The sequence below is a fragment of the Pseudophryne corroboree genome, chromosome 6, assembly GCF_028390025.1.
Source record: "Pseudophryne corroboree isolate aPseCor3 chromosome 6, aPseCor3.hap2, whole genome shotgun sequence".
Lineage (NCBI taxonomy): Eukaryota > Metazoa > Chordata > Amphibia > Anura > Myobatrachidae > Pseudophryne > Pseudophryne corroboree.
In genome coordinates this window covers 819665849-819681332 of record NC_086449.1, presented here as the reverse complement: position 1 = coordinate 819681332, position 15484 = coordinate 819665849, and positions in this window count along the sequence as shown.

The window sequence follows — 15484 nt, the reverse complement described above, 5'->3', positions numbered from 1 at the left end:
GCAGGTAAAGTACGCACTGGGACGGGCGCCCAGCATCCTCTACGGACTAGGAGAAAAGGATTACCAGTAAGATATCAAAATCATATTTTCTCATACATCCTAGAGGATGCTGGGGACGACATCAAGACCATGGGGTCTATACCAAAGCTCCAGTACGGGCGGGAGAGTGCGGATGACCCTGCAGCACCGATTGACCAAACTTTAGGTCCTCATCAGCCAAGGTGTCAAACTTGTAGAACTTAGCAAATGTGTTTGACCCTGACCAAGTAGCTGCTCGGCAAAGTTGTAATGTCGAGACCCCCCGGGCAGCCGCCCAGGATGAGCCCACCTTCCTAGTGGAGTGGGCCTTTACCGACGTCGGTAACGGCAATCCAGCCGTAGTATGAGCTTGCTGAATCGTATTTCTAATCCAACGTGCAATCGTCTGCTTGGAAGCAGGACAGCCAATCTTGTTGTGATCATACAGGACAAACAGAGCATCTGTTTTCCGTATACGAGCTGTTCTAGCAACATAGATTTTCAACGCTCTAATCACATCTAGAGACTTTGAATCAGTGAATGTGTCAGTAACTACTGGCACTACAATAGGTTGGTTTATGTGAAAAGTAGAAACCACCTTAGGAAGAAAATGTTGTCGAATTCGCAACTCTGCCCTATCTTCATGGAAAATCAGGTAAGGGCTCTTGTGAGACAAGGCCCCCAATTCAGAAACCCGCCTTGCGGATTCCAATGCCAAAAGCATCACCACTTTCCAAGTGAGAAACTTCAACTCTATCTTTTGTAGAGGCTCAAACCAATCCGATTGAAGGAACTGCAATACCACGTTAAGGTCCCATGGTGCCACTGGAGGCACAAATGGAGGCTGGATGTGCAGAACCCCTTTCACGAAGGTCTGAACCTCTGGAAGAGAAGCCAATTGTTTTTGGAAGAACACTGACAAGGCCGAAATCTGGACCTTGATTGATCCCAATCGTAGGCCCGCCTCCACACCATCCTGCAAAAAAAATGGAGAAAACGTCCTAAGTGAAACTCTTCCGAAGGAGCCTTCTTGGATTCACACCAAGACACATATTTTCTCCAAATACGGTGGTAATGTTTTGACGTTACTCCCTTTCTGGCCTGAATAAGGGTGGGGATGACCTCCTTAGGAATACCCTTCCTGGCTAGGATACGGCGCTCAACAGCCATGCCGTCAAACGTAGCCGCGGTAAGTCTTGGTACACACACGGCCCCTGCTGCAGCAGGTCCTCCCGAGGAGGAAGAGGCCGAGGATCTCCTATGAGTAACTGCTGAAGATCTGGGTACCAAGCCCTTCTTGGCCAGTCTGGGGCAATGAAGATTGCTCGAACCCTTGTCTTTCTTATGCTCCTGAGTACTTTTGGGATCAGCGGAAGTGGAGGGAAAACATACACTGACGGAAACACCCACTGGGTCACCAGTGCATCCACTGCTACTGCTTGAAGGTCTCTCGACTTGGAACAGTATCTCTGAAGTTTCTTGTTGAGAAGAGACGCCATCATGTCTACTTGAAAAAATCCCCAAAAACTTGTCACCTCTGCGAAGACTTCTTGGTGGAGGCCCCACTCTCCTGGATGGATATCGTGTCTGCTGAGGAAGTCTGCTTCCCAGTTGTCTACTCCCGGAATGAATATTGCCAACAGAGCTTGTAGATGTTTTTCTGCCCAGTGGAGGATTTTTGTCGCCTCTGCCATTGCCGCTCTGCTTTTCGTTCCGCCCTGCCTGTTTATGTATGTGACTGCTGTTACATTGTCCGCCTGGATCTCCACGGGACGGTCTTGAAGAAGATGTACCACTTGTTGAAGGCCGTTGTAAATGGCTCTTAGCTCCAGAACGTTTATGTGAAGGCAGGCTTCCTGTTGTGACCAACGTCCCTGGAAGTTTTCTCCCTGAGAGACTGCTCCCCAGCCTCAGAGACTTGCATCCGTGGTTACTAAGACCCAGTCCTGAATCCCGAACCTGCGTCCCTCTAGCAGGTGAGAGCTGTGCAACCACCACAGGAGCGAAATCCTGTTTTTTTGACGACAGGATTATCTTTCTGTGCATGTATAGGTGTGACCCCGACCCATTTGTCCAACAGGTCCCACTGGAATACTCTGGCATGGAACCTGCCAAACTGTATGGCCTCGTAGGCCGCCACCATCTTCCCCAACAACCGAATGCACTGATGGATCGACACACTTGATGGTTTCAATATCTGTTTTACCATTTTCTGGATTTCCAGAGCCTTTTCCAGCGGAAGAAATACTCTCTGAACTTCTGTGTCCAGAATCATCCCGAGGAAAGACAACCTTGTCGTCGGTTCCAACTGTGACTTTGGGTAATTTATGATCCACCCGTGTTGTTGGAGTATTGACAGGGAGAGGGATATGTTTTGTAATAACTGCTCCCAGGATCTCGCCTTTATCAGGAGGTCGTCCAGATAAGGGATTATATTGACTCCTTTCTGACGAAGGAGGACCATCATCTCTGCCATCACCTTGGTGAATACCCTCGGCGCCGTGGAGAGACCGAAAGATAACGTCTAGAATTGGTAATGGCATCCTGAATCGCGAATCTCAGATAAGCCTGGTGAGGAGGATAAATGGGAACATGCAGGTAAGCATCCTTTATGTCCACCAACACCAAGTAGTCCCCCTCCTCCAGACTGGCAATCACCGCCCGAAGTGATTCCATCTTGAACTTGAACGTTTTCAGGAAGAAATTCTGACCGAGCCGTCCGGCTTCGGAACAACAAAGAGGCTTGAATAAAAACCCCGCCCTTGTTGTGACAACGGTACCAGGACTATGACCTGGTCTTGACATAATTTTTGGATTGCCGCTGTTACTGCTTCTCTCTCTGGCGGAGAAGCTGGCAAGGTCGATTTTAAAAATCGGCATGGGGGAACGTCTTGAAACTCTAGTTTGTATCCCTGGGATACTATTTGCAACACCCAGGGGTCCAGGCCAGATAGAATCCAATCCTGGCTGAAGAGTTTGAGACGTGCCCCCACCCGAGCGGCCTCCCGCAAGTGAGTTCCGGCGTCATGCTGGGGATTTGGCAGAATTAGGGGTAGACTTTTGCTCTTGAGAACCTGGAGCCGGTGTGGGCTTCTTTCCCCTTCCCCTACCTGCAAAGAAGGGGGAATCTCTCATCTTTTTGTATTTATTGGGACTGCATTTGCGGGTGATAGGTATTTATTTTTATTTTTTTTGCCAGTGCAGGCGCAGAGGGCAAAAATGTTGACTTACCTGCGGTAGCCGCCGAGACTAAAGTATCCAGGCCATCGCCAAATAAGGCCTCACCTTTATATGGGAGAGCCTCCATGTTTCTTTTGGAATCTGCATCCGCGTTCCACTGGTGAATCCATAAGGCCCGCCTAGCCGATACTGCCATGGTAGCGGCTTGTGAACTCAAGAGTCCAATATCCTTCATTGCTTCCAGCATGTAGGCGGCAGCGTCCTTGATATTCCCTAACTTAAGGAGTATCTCATCTTTATCAATCGTGTAAATTTCTGATGACACGCTTTCTGACCATTTTTCAATAGCGCGACTCACAAATGCGCAGGCAATAGTGGGCCTGAGCAGTGTACCATTGGTAACATAAATGGATTTCAATGTCGTTTCCATTTTGCGGTCTGCCGGCTCTTTAATAGAATCTTTGCCAGGAGCAGGGATAATTACCTTCTTTGTCAACCTGGAAAGTGCACTGTCTAACACAGGGGGTGACTCCCATTTTTTCCTGTATTCAACCGGCAAAGGATAAGCTATGTGAATCCTTTTTATCAGGATTCACCCACATCCCTTCATACAGAGCATTTAGTTCGTGTGAAGGAGGGAACGTGATTTTGGATTTCTTTTCCTTACATAAATAAGCTTTCTCCTGAGGTACAGGAGTGCTTTCTGTAACCTCTAACACGTCCCTTATAGCCACAATCATATATTGTATACTTTTTGCCAATTTATGATCTATCTCTCTGGAGTCACTATCATCGACACAAGAATCAGAATCCGTGTCGGTATCAGTGTTTACAACATTTGCAAATGGTCTCTTATGTGACCCAGAGGGGCCGCCCGCATAAGGAATAACAGCATCCTGAAAAATCACATCTTCCACAGATTTTCTCCAGCATGCAGCCTTAGATTTAGACTTATCCAATCTACGGTTAATCAGATGCATACTGTCACGTAGCTCTTTCACCCATGCAGGCTCTTGGTGTGCTGGTAGCTCCACCACATTACATTTCTGTGTCCCTAAAATGGCTTCCTCCAGGGAGGAACTCCCTGCCTCAGACATGCCTCACACTTGTACAGCACTCACAGACACACTGGGACTTATTTGGGGATAGACCCACAGTAAAATCTGTCAGAGGGACACAGTATAGGAGCAGCCAGCTCACAACCCCAGCGCCTGTATTTAATGTCTGTGAACACAGAATGCCCACTGACATGCAGCACTCTTTACACAGTAAAACACATTTGTAAAGCACCCAAATCACTTTGTGCCCCCTTATTTACACCCTAAATACTTGTAGTCAGAAGTGGAGGAGGACCAGCTATATCTCTGCAGCTTAAAGGAGAGAGAGAAAATGGTGCTGAGTAGTGTGCTGGCTGCCTGAGGAAGAAGCTCCGCCCTTTTTACCTCAGAGACTGTTTGTAATATTTATACTGGTGGGGGTAGGGCTGTGCCTGGGCATCTTATGCCCCCTATTAGTTAGTTTATAGAGGTATTTTGCTGCCCTGGCCGCCACCCCCCGCGCCATGCACACTACAGTGCCTGTGTGTGTGGGCAGCAATGGCGTCACTTACTTGATTGAAGTTCAATCTTCTCATACTCACCTGTCTTCTGGCTCTGTGAGGGGGGTGACGGCGTGCTGTGGGAGTGAGCATCTAGACACGGCTAGCGTTCAGTTCCCTTCAGGAGCTAATGGTGTCCTGTCAGCCAGAAGCAGAAGAAGTTGGTTCTGCTTCTGCCCCCTCAGTCCCACGAAGCAGGGAGTCTGATGCCAGCAGATCTCCCTGAAAATAAAAAACCTAACATAAATCTTTTCAGAGAAACTCAGTAGAGCTCCTCAGAGTGCATCCAGTCGACCTGGGCACATTTCTAAAACAGGTCTGGAGGACGGGCATAGAGGGAGGAGCCAGTTCACACCCAATGAAAAGTCTTTAGAGTGCCCAAGTCTCTTGCGGATCCCGTCTATACCCCATGGTCTTGATGTCGTCCCCAGCATCCTCTAGGACGTATGAGAAACTGATGTGTGTTTATTATAGGGCAGGGCAGCTTTAACCAACACCTCCAATCTCGTCTTATTGATTGGACTCCAGGTTGGCTGACTCCTGACTCAAATTAGCTCTTGCAGAAGTCATTAGCCTAGGGTTCACATACTTTGTCCACCCTGCACTGTGAATGTTTACATGGTGTGTTCAATAAAAACATGAGAACATATAACTGTGTGGTATTAGTTTCAGCAGACTGTGTTTGTCTATTGTTGTGACTTAGATGAAGATCAGAACACATTTCTGCAGCGGGGTACACTGGGATTCCACAGGGAATAACATTGGGGTGTAGAGTTGGAACTTGATCCGAGGCACCAACAGGCTAAAGCTGTTACGTTCCTGGTGCTCAGAACAAGAGAGATGTTGCGTAGTGAGTCCAGAGCACCAGAACGTGACGCTGAAATAAGGTGTGGTATGGAAATAGCCCCTAGCAGCCTACCTCCATTGTTTCACCCGTGTGGTCAGTTCACGCCTGCGTGACTATGGTTTCTTGGGCCCACGGCAGCCGCGTTTGAAGGGCGGATTAGGTCTGCCCAACTCCGATGCCCCCAGGTCTTAGAGTGAGACAAGGCGTGAACCGAGACAGGATAATAACAAGGGGACCTCTAACTAAAGCAAACAGAAGGCTAGGGGCTGCTAACAACCCTAAAACTAAATACATGTGCGGCACGCCGCCAAAGGAAAAGAACAACCAAGGAAATGCTGTCCACACGCCGACACTCTACTGTTGTGTACCGGCGGTGACAGCATATGCAGAACCCTCTGCAAAACACCAGTAACAGATATAACCAAGGAATACAGCGGCCTAGGCCAACGGACGCGGCAAAGCCGCTACTCACGGAACCGGTACAAATACTGGCAAACGGACAGGAACCCCCATTGTAGCCGACACAGGCTCTCAGAACCGGAGGACAGGCAGAATCCCAAACGACAGACCGGTGGACACCAAGAAGCCAGATACTCGACCAGGCACAGACAAAGCCACAGGACTTCTGGACAGGAACGCTTCACGGCAGGACACGGGATCAGACACTGGAACAGACACTCAGGAACTAGCTCAGAACTCAAGAACTATCACCGGCGTCTGTGTATTGCACTGAGCCAGAATATAACAGAGAGCCCTAATTAATTATGTCGTGCAGCTGCCCTGTTGCATGACTCCAAACTGACAAGATGCAATTAGCAGACAGGTGAGGCCAAACACATGGAAACAGGCTGCAATTACACAGACTCACCACCGACAGCAAACAAGAATCTTCTAAACCAGAACAAGGGGAAATCCTGGCCTGCAAGAGAACTATAAACATAAAATACGGAAAACAGGAATGAACCACTACCTGTGGTTCATAACAGTACCCTCTCCTTAAGGGTGGGCTCCGAACACCCCATAACACCCACGGGGAATATAAACAGATGTATAACATAAAATACATAACCAAAATGCAAAACAGGAATGAGCCACAGCCGTACCCCCCCCCCCCCCCCCCCCCCACGGTGGCCACTGGACACAAGACAAGGGGGAAAAAAAAAATCTTTTTTATAACAAGGCAAGAGTCAATAATTATTTCTTTTTCTTATTATTATTATTTTTACAAAGTTCTTGAGGTCTGACCAAGGTAATTCCCAAACATTGTCTGAACTGATGGTACCTCCCAGCAAGGCTGGGTTCAAATCAGAGATTGGTTTCTTAACCTTGGGAGCTGAACTTTCAGGCAAAGTACTACTATTAGAAGAAGACAGAAAAGCACATCCTGCAGTCAAAACAACGGGCTGAGACTCTTGTGCCGAGTTTACAGTATACAGCAAATAAGACGGGTGACCTAGAGGAACCTGAACCAATTTCTTTGGAACCATATCTCTTAATAACTGCATCACTGAATGCTGGGAGATCCTGAAGAATGGGATCTTCAGTTTTCATTAAATTGGATGCCCACTCAAAAGGCTCCCCTCTAAAGGAATATATCAGATAGAGCACAAGGTTCTCTGAAGTGATGCCCAGAAATGGTCTAGACAACATAATGATGTAATAGTGTTTGTAAAGCGCCAGAAATTGGACTAAGTCCCCATCAAAGATTATAGATGTTGAGATATCAACAGAGTCAGGATCTGCTTCCTTCCCATCTGACTGACTAGAGTGCTTTGCTAGGACCTGGTCACTACTGACCTTTCTCGAGGCTGAGACTTTCTGAACCCCTATAGATTGTAAGCTTGCGAGCAGGGCCTTCCTACCTCTATGTCTGTCTGTTTTTACCCAGTTTTGTTCTATTACTGTTGTTCTAATTGTAAAGCGCAACGGAATATGCTGCGCTATATAAGAAACTGTTAATAAATAAATAAATAAATAACCCCACCTGGGGCAGTGACTTTCTGAACCCCACCCGGGGCAGTGGCCCTCGGAACCCCACCCGGGGTAGTGACTTTCTGAACCCCACCCGGTGCAGTGGCCCTCAGAACCCCCTCTGGGGCAGTGGCCTTCGGGAACCCCGCTGGGGCAGTGGCCTTCGGGAACCCCGCTGGAGGCGGCACCTTGGATTCTTTTACTGGGACCGGGCCGTCAGCCTCCCTCTCTGGGACCGGCCCGTCAGCCTCCCTCTCTGGGACCGGGCCGTCAGTTTTCCTCTCTGGGACCGGGCCGTCAGCCTCCCTCTCTGGGACCGGGCCGTCAGCCTCCCTCTCTGAGTCGATAATTATCGAAACTTCTCCCGGGACTATGACTTCCGGGACTTTTGCTGAAGCTATAACCTTCTGAACCTCCACTAACGCTATGCCTCTTGAGTCCTTTCCTGGGGAAGCGACTTCTAGACCCTTCTCTGGGGCTGTGTCTCTCGAGACCCCACTTGGGGATATTACTTCAAAGATCCCTTCTGGGGTTTTGCTTCTCGAGTTCCCTTCTAGAACCATGGTTTTAGACACCTTCTCTGGAGTTGCGCTTTTCAAGTCCCTACCTGGGGTAACAGCTTCTGAGACCCCTTCTGGTATTGACACCTGAGCTATAATATTCGATGTCCCTCTATGACCCAGAGCATCGGGTACCGCTCCAGGACTCTGGGCAACGGGTACCGCTCCAGGACTCTGGGCATCGGGTACCGCTCCAGGACTCTGGGCATCGGGTACCGCTCCAGGACCCTGGGCATCGGGTACCGCTCCAGGACCCTGGGCATCGGGCACCGCTCCAGGACCCTGGGCATCGGGCACCGCTCCAGAACCCTGGGCATCGGGCACCGCTCCAGGACCCCGGGCATCGGGCACCGCTCCAGGACCCCGGGCATCGGGCACCGCTCCAGGACCCCGGGCATCGGGCACCGCTCCAGGGGTTTGCAACTCTGCTTCAACAGGAAAATCAAGAGAGGAGAGAAAAATTCTCCTTTGGTTCCTGAATCTATAATGGGGCTCCCTAGCCCAAGGACCCCAATTATAGGACAGAGTGCTTTTTAGTGTGGGTTGTGTGACAAGTACCTCTGCCACAGTAGAGACAGGAGTAGGTCTTGTATCCTGACTCAACTTGGCCAGAGGGCAGGACTTGTCGCCACACTTTAGCTTGCGCAACTCACAGGTCTCCAGATAGTGGCCTAAACCCCCACAATATAGGCATAAATTTAAGTTTCTGCGACGCAGACGCTCCTCTTCTGAGAGCCTGGGCCGCAGAAAACTTTTAAACTTTTTCTCTCCAACTGAACCTGAGGATTCTCTTGTCACCATATTGTGAGCAAGAGTCTCTTTAGAGGTAGATGAACTCTCAACGACTTCTGGCAAAATAAGCAAAATTTTGGTCAGAAGGTTTTGCAGTTGCTTTAAGGATTGCTGCAAAACTTCCAGTCGCTCAGGTTTCAAAGCACTGAAAGCAGTGTTCAGGGCTGAGAGAGACGCCTGCAGGGCTTGCATAGTTGGCATAGGAGGATTTTAAACTAGACAAGACAAGACTAAACTAGACAAGACAAGACAAGACTGGACTGGATTTTTTTTAAACTAGACAAGACAAGACTGGATTTTTAAACACCGGACTGGATTCTGCACACCGGACTGGATTCTGTACACCGGACTGGATTCTGCACACTGAATTCTAGACAGGACTGGATTCTAAACACCGGACTGGATTCTGCACACTGAATTCTAGACAGGACTGGATTCTAAACACCGGACTGGATTCTGCACACTGAATTCTAGACAGGACTGGATTCTAAACACCGGACTGGATTCTGCACACTGAATTCTAGACAAGACACTGGACCCAAAAAGAAAAAACTACTATTTAGCTTTGTTTCTTTTTTGTTGTATGGCCGGTGATAATGTTACGTTCCTGGTGCTCTGGACTCACTACGCAACATCTCTCTTGTTCTGAGCACCAGGAACGTAACAAAAGCTTTGACTGTTCCCAGGATGCACTGCACCACCTCCTCTATATCCCCGCCTCCAGGCACTGGAGCTCAGTTTGTAAGTTGGTGCCTGCAGTGCAGGCAGCTAACAGGGAGGGCTGCGTTAGGCAGCCCTGAAAAGAGCTTTTCTGACAAGAAAGAAGACTTCAAGGGCTGCAGCACAGGCACTTGATGCTATATGTCATCCTGACATATCGTGCTGCGGCTCCATCACCTTCCCCAGCGGTTCTGTATACTCCCGCGCCCTGGTTGCCGGGTACTTACAGCGGAGGCGCTTCGGTCTCATCAGGCACACATACCGCCGCTGCTCTCCTGGATCGCGTGGCTGCACGTTAGGAAGGAGGTAAGAGGGCCCCCCCAGGTGGGACCCGCTGAAATCGCGATCCCGCTGCGACCACCAGTATATAATATATAGCAGTACGGTACAGTAGGCTACTGCTCTACCTACCTCTGTGTCGTCAAGTATACTATCCATCCATACCTGTGGTGCATTTCAGTTTTGCACAGTTTGCTGTCCACCAGTATATAATATATAGCAGTACGGTACAGTAGGCCACTGCTCTACCTACCTCTGTGTCGTCAAGTATACTATCCATCCATACCTGTAGTGCATTTCAGTTTTGCACAGTTTGCTGACCACCAGTATATAATATATAGCAGTACGGTACAGTAGGCCACTGCTCTACCTACCTCTGTGTCGTCAAGTATACTATCCATCCATACCTGTGGTGCATTTCACTTTTGCACAGTTTGCTGTCCACCAATATATAATATATAGTAGTACGGTACAGTAGGCCACTACTCTACCTACCTCTGTGTCGTCAAGTATACTATCCATCCATACCTGTGGTGCATTTCAGTTTTGCACAGTTTGCTGACCACCAGTATATACTATATAGCAGTACGGTACAGTAGGCCACTGCTCTACCTACCTCTGTGTCGTCAAGTATACTATCCATCCATACCTGTGGTGCATTTCAGTTTTGCACAGTTTGCTGTCCACCAGTATATAATATTTAGCAGTACGGTACAGTAGGCCACTGCTCTACCTACCTCTGTGTCGTCAAGTATACTATCCATCCATACCTGTGGTGCATTTCACTTTTGCACAGTTTGCTGTCCACCAGTATATAATATATAGCAGTACGGTACAGTAGGCCACTGCTCTACCTACCTCTGTGTCGTCAAGTATACTATCCATCCATACCTGTGGTGCATTTCAGTTTTGCACAGTTTGCTGTCCACCAGTATATAATATATAGCAGTACGGTACAGTAGGCCACTGCTCTACCTACCTCTGTGTCGTCAAGTATACTATCCATCCATACCTGTGGTGCATTTCACTTTTGCACAGTTTGCTGTCCACCAGTATATAATATATAGCAGTACGGTACAGTAGGCCACTGCTCTACCTACCTCTGTGTCGTCAAGTATACTATCCATCCATACCTGTGGTGCATTTCACTTTTGCACAGTTTGCTGTCCACCAGTATATAATATATAGTAGTACGGTACAGTAGGCCACTGCTCTACCTACCTCTGTGTCGTCAATTATACTATCCATCCATACCTGTGGTGCATTTCAGTTTTGCACAGTTTGCTGACCACCAGTATATAATATATAGCAGTACTGTACAGTAGGCCACTGTTCTACCTACCTCTGTGTAGTCAAGTATACTATCCATCCATACATACCTTTGGTGCATTTCAGTTGGTCGCAGTATATATAGTAGTAGGCCATTGCTATTGATATATTACTGGCATATAATTCCACACATTAAAAAATGGAGAACAAAAATGTGGAGGGTAAAATAGGGAAAGATCAAGATCCACTTCCACCTCGTGCTGAAGCTGCTGCCACTAGTCATGGCCGAGACGATGAAATGCCATCAACGTCGTCTGCCAGGGCCGATGCCCAATGTCATAGTAGAGAGCATGTAAAATCCAAAAAAATAAAGCTCAGTAAAATGACCCAAAATTCTAAATCAAAATCGTCTGAGGAGAAGCGTAAACTTGCCAATGTGCCATTTACGACACGGAGTGGCAAGGAACGGCTGAGGCCCTGGCCTATGTTCAAGGCTAGTGGTTCAGCTTCACCTGAGGATGGAAGCACTCATCCTCCTGCTAGAAAACTTAAAAGAGTTAAGATGGCAAAAGCACAGCAAAGAACTGTGCGTTCTTCTAAATCACAAATCCCCAAGGAGAGTCCAATTGTGTCAGTTGCGATGCCTGACCTTCCCAACACTGGACGGGAAGAGGTTGCGCCTTCCACCATTTGCACGCCCCCTGCAAGTGCTGGAAGGAGCACCCGCAGTCCAGTTCCTGATAGTCAAATTGAAGATGTCACTGTTGAAGTACACCAGGATGAGGATATGGGTGTTGCTGGCGCTGGGGAGGAAATTGACAAGGAGGATTCTGATGGTGAGGTGGTTTGTTTAAGTCAGGCACCCGGGGAGACACCTGTTGTCCGTGGGACGAATATGGCCATTGACATGCCTGGTCAAAATACAAAAAAAATCACCTCTTCGGTGTGGAATTATTTCAACAGAAATGCGGACAACTGGTGTCAAGCCGTGTGTTGCCTTTGTCAAGCTGTAATAAGTAGGGGTAAGGACGTTAACCACCTAGGAACATCCTCCCTTATACGTCACCTGGACCGCATTCATCAGAAGTCAGTGACAAGTTCAAAAACTTTGGATGACAGCGGAAGCAGTCCACTGACCACTAAATCCCTTCCTCTTATAACCAAGCTCCTGCAAACCACACCACCAACTCCCTCAGTGTCAATTTCCTCCTTAGACAGGAAAGCCAATAGTCCTGCAGGCCATGTCACTGTCAAGTCTGACGAGTCCTCTCCTGCCTGGGATTCCTCCGATGCATCCTTGAGTGTAACACCTACTGCTGCTGGCGCTGCTGTTCTTGCTGCTGGGAGTCGATCGTCATCCCAGAGGGGAAGTCGGAAGACCACTTGTACTACTTCCAGTAAGCAATTGACTGTCCAACAGTCCTTTGCGAGGAAGATGAAATATCACAGCAGTCATCCTGCTGCAAAGCGGATAACTCAGGCCTTGGCAGCCTGGGTGGTGAGAAACGTGTTTCCGGTATCCACCGTTTATTCACAGGGAACTAGAGACATGATTGAGGTACTGTGTCCCCGGTACCAAATACCATCTAGGTTCCATTTCTCTAGGCAGGCGATACCGAAAATGTACACAGACGCCAGAAAAAGAGTCACCAGTGTCCTAAAAAATGCAGTTGTACCCAATGTCCACTTAACCACGGACATGTGGACAAGTGGAGCAGGGCAGACTCAGGACTATATGACTGTGACAGCCCACTGGGTAGATGTATTGCCTCCCGCAGCAAGAACAGCAGCGGCGGCATCAGTAGCAGCATCTCGCAAACGCCAACTCGTTCCTAGGCAGGCTACGCTTTGTATCACCACTTTCCAGAAGAGGCACACAGCTGACAACCTCTTACGGAAACTGAGGAACATCATCGCAGAATGGCTTACCCCAATTGGACTCTCCTGGGGATTTGTGACATCGGACAACGCCACCAATATTGTGCGTGCATTACATCTGGGCAAATTCCAGCACGTCCCATGTTTTGCACATACATTGAATTTGGTGGTGCAGAATTATTTAAAAAACGACAGGGACGTGCAAGAGATGCTGTCGGTGGCCCGAAGAATTGCGGGCCACTTTCGGCATTCAGCCACCGCGTGCCGAAGACTGGAGCACCAGCAAACAGTCCTGAACCTGCCTCGCTTTCATCTGAAGCAAGAGGTGGTAACGAGGTGGAATTCAACCCTCTATATGCTTCAGAGGATGGAGGAGCAGCAAAGGAGGGGGAATGCACCTGACTCAAGCGCAGTGGAGAATGATTTCAACGTTGTGCAAGGTTCTGCAACACTTTGAACTTACCACACGTGAAGTCAGTTCAGACACTGCCAGCCTGAGTCAGGTCATTCCTCTCATCAGACTTTTGCAGAAGAAGCTGGAGACATTGAAGGAGCTAAAAACAGAGCGATTCCGCTAGGCATGTGGGACTTGTGGATGGAGCCCTTAATTCGCTTAACCAGGATTCACGGGTGGTCAATCTGTTGAAATCAGAGCACTACATTTTGGCCACCGTGCTCAATCCTAGATTTAAAACCTACATTGTATCTCTCTTTCCGGCAGACACAAGTCTGCAGAGGTTCAAAGACCTGCTGGTGAGAAAATTGTCAAGTCAAGCGGAACGTGACCCGTCAACAGCTCCTCCTTCACATTCTCCCGCAACTGGGGCTGCGAGGAAAAGGCTAAGAATTCCGAGCCCACCCGCTGGCGGTGATGCAGGGCAGTCTGGAGCGAGTGCTGACATCTGGTCCGGACTGAAGGACCTGCCAACGATTACTGACATGTCGTCTACTGTCACTGCATATGATTCTGTCACCATTGAAAGAATGGTGGAGGATTATATGAGTGACCGCATCCAAGTAGGCACGTCAGACAGTCCGTACGTATACTGGCAGGAAAAAGAGGCAATTTGGAGGCCCTTGCACAAACTGGCTTTATTTTACCTAAGTTGCCCCCCCCCCTCCAGTGTGTACTCCGAAAGAGTGTTTAGTGCAGCCGCTCACCTTGTCAGTACGAGGTTACTTCCAGAAAATGTGGAGAAGATGATGTTCATCAAAATGAATTATAATCAATTCCTCCGTGGAGACATTCACCAGCAATTGCCTCCAGAAAGTACACAGGGACCTGAGATGGTGGATTCCAGTGGGGACGAATTAATAATCTGTGAGGAGGGGGATGTACACAGTGAAAGAGGTGAGGAATCGGGACGATGAGGAGGAGGTGGACATCTTGCCTATGTAGAGCCAGTTTGTGCAAGGAGAGATTAATTGCTTCTTTTTTGGTGGGGGCCCAAACCAACCAGTCATTTCAGTCACAGTCATGTGGCAGACCCTGTCGCTGAAATGATGGGTTCGTTAAAGTGTGCATGTCCTGTTTATACAAAATAAGGGTGGGTGGGAGGGCCCAAGGACAATTCCATCTTGCACCTCTTTTTTCTTTCATTTTTCTTTGCATCATGTTTTGTTTGGGGACTATTTTTTTGAAGTGCCATCCTGCCTGACACTGCAGTGCCACTCCTAGATGGGCCAGGTGTTTGTGTCGGCCACTTGTGTCGCTTAGCTTAGCCATCAAGCGACCTTGGTGCACCTCTTTTTTTCTTTGCATCATGTACTGTTTGGGGACTATTTTTTAAATCTGCCATCCTGTCTGACACTGCAGTGCCACTCCTAGATGGGCCAGGTGTTTGTGTCGGCCACTTGGGTCGCTTAGCTTAGTCACACAGCTACCTCATTGCGCCTCTTTTTTTCTTTGCATCATGTGCTGTTTGGGGACTATTTTTTAAATCTGCCATCCTGTCTGACACTGCAGTGCCACTCCTAGATGGGCCAGGTGTTTGTTGGCCACTTGTGTCGCTTTACTTAGCCATCAAGCGACCTTGGTGCACCTCTTTTTTTCTTTGCATCATGTGCTGTTTGGGGACTATTTTTTAAATCTGCCATCCTGTCTGACACTGCAGTGCCACTCCTAGATGGGCCAGGTGTTTGTGTCGGCCACTTGGGTCGCTTAGCTTAGTCACACAGCTACCTCATTGCGCCTCTTTTTTTCTTTGCATCATGTGCTGTTTGGGGACTATTTTTTTGAAGTGCCATCCTGCCTGACACTGCACTGCCACTCCTAGATGGGCCAGGTGTTTGTGTCGGCCACTTGGGTCGCTTAGCTTAGCCATCCAGCGACCTTGGTGCACCTCTTTTTTTCTTTGTATCATGTGCTGTTTG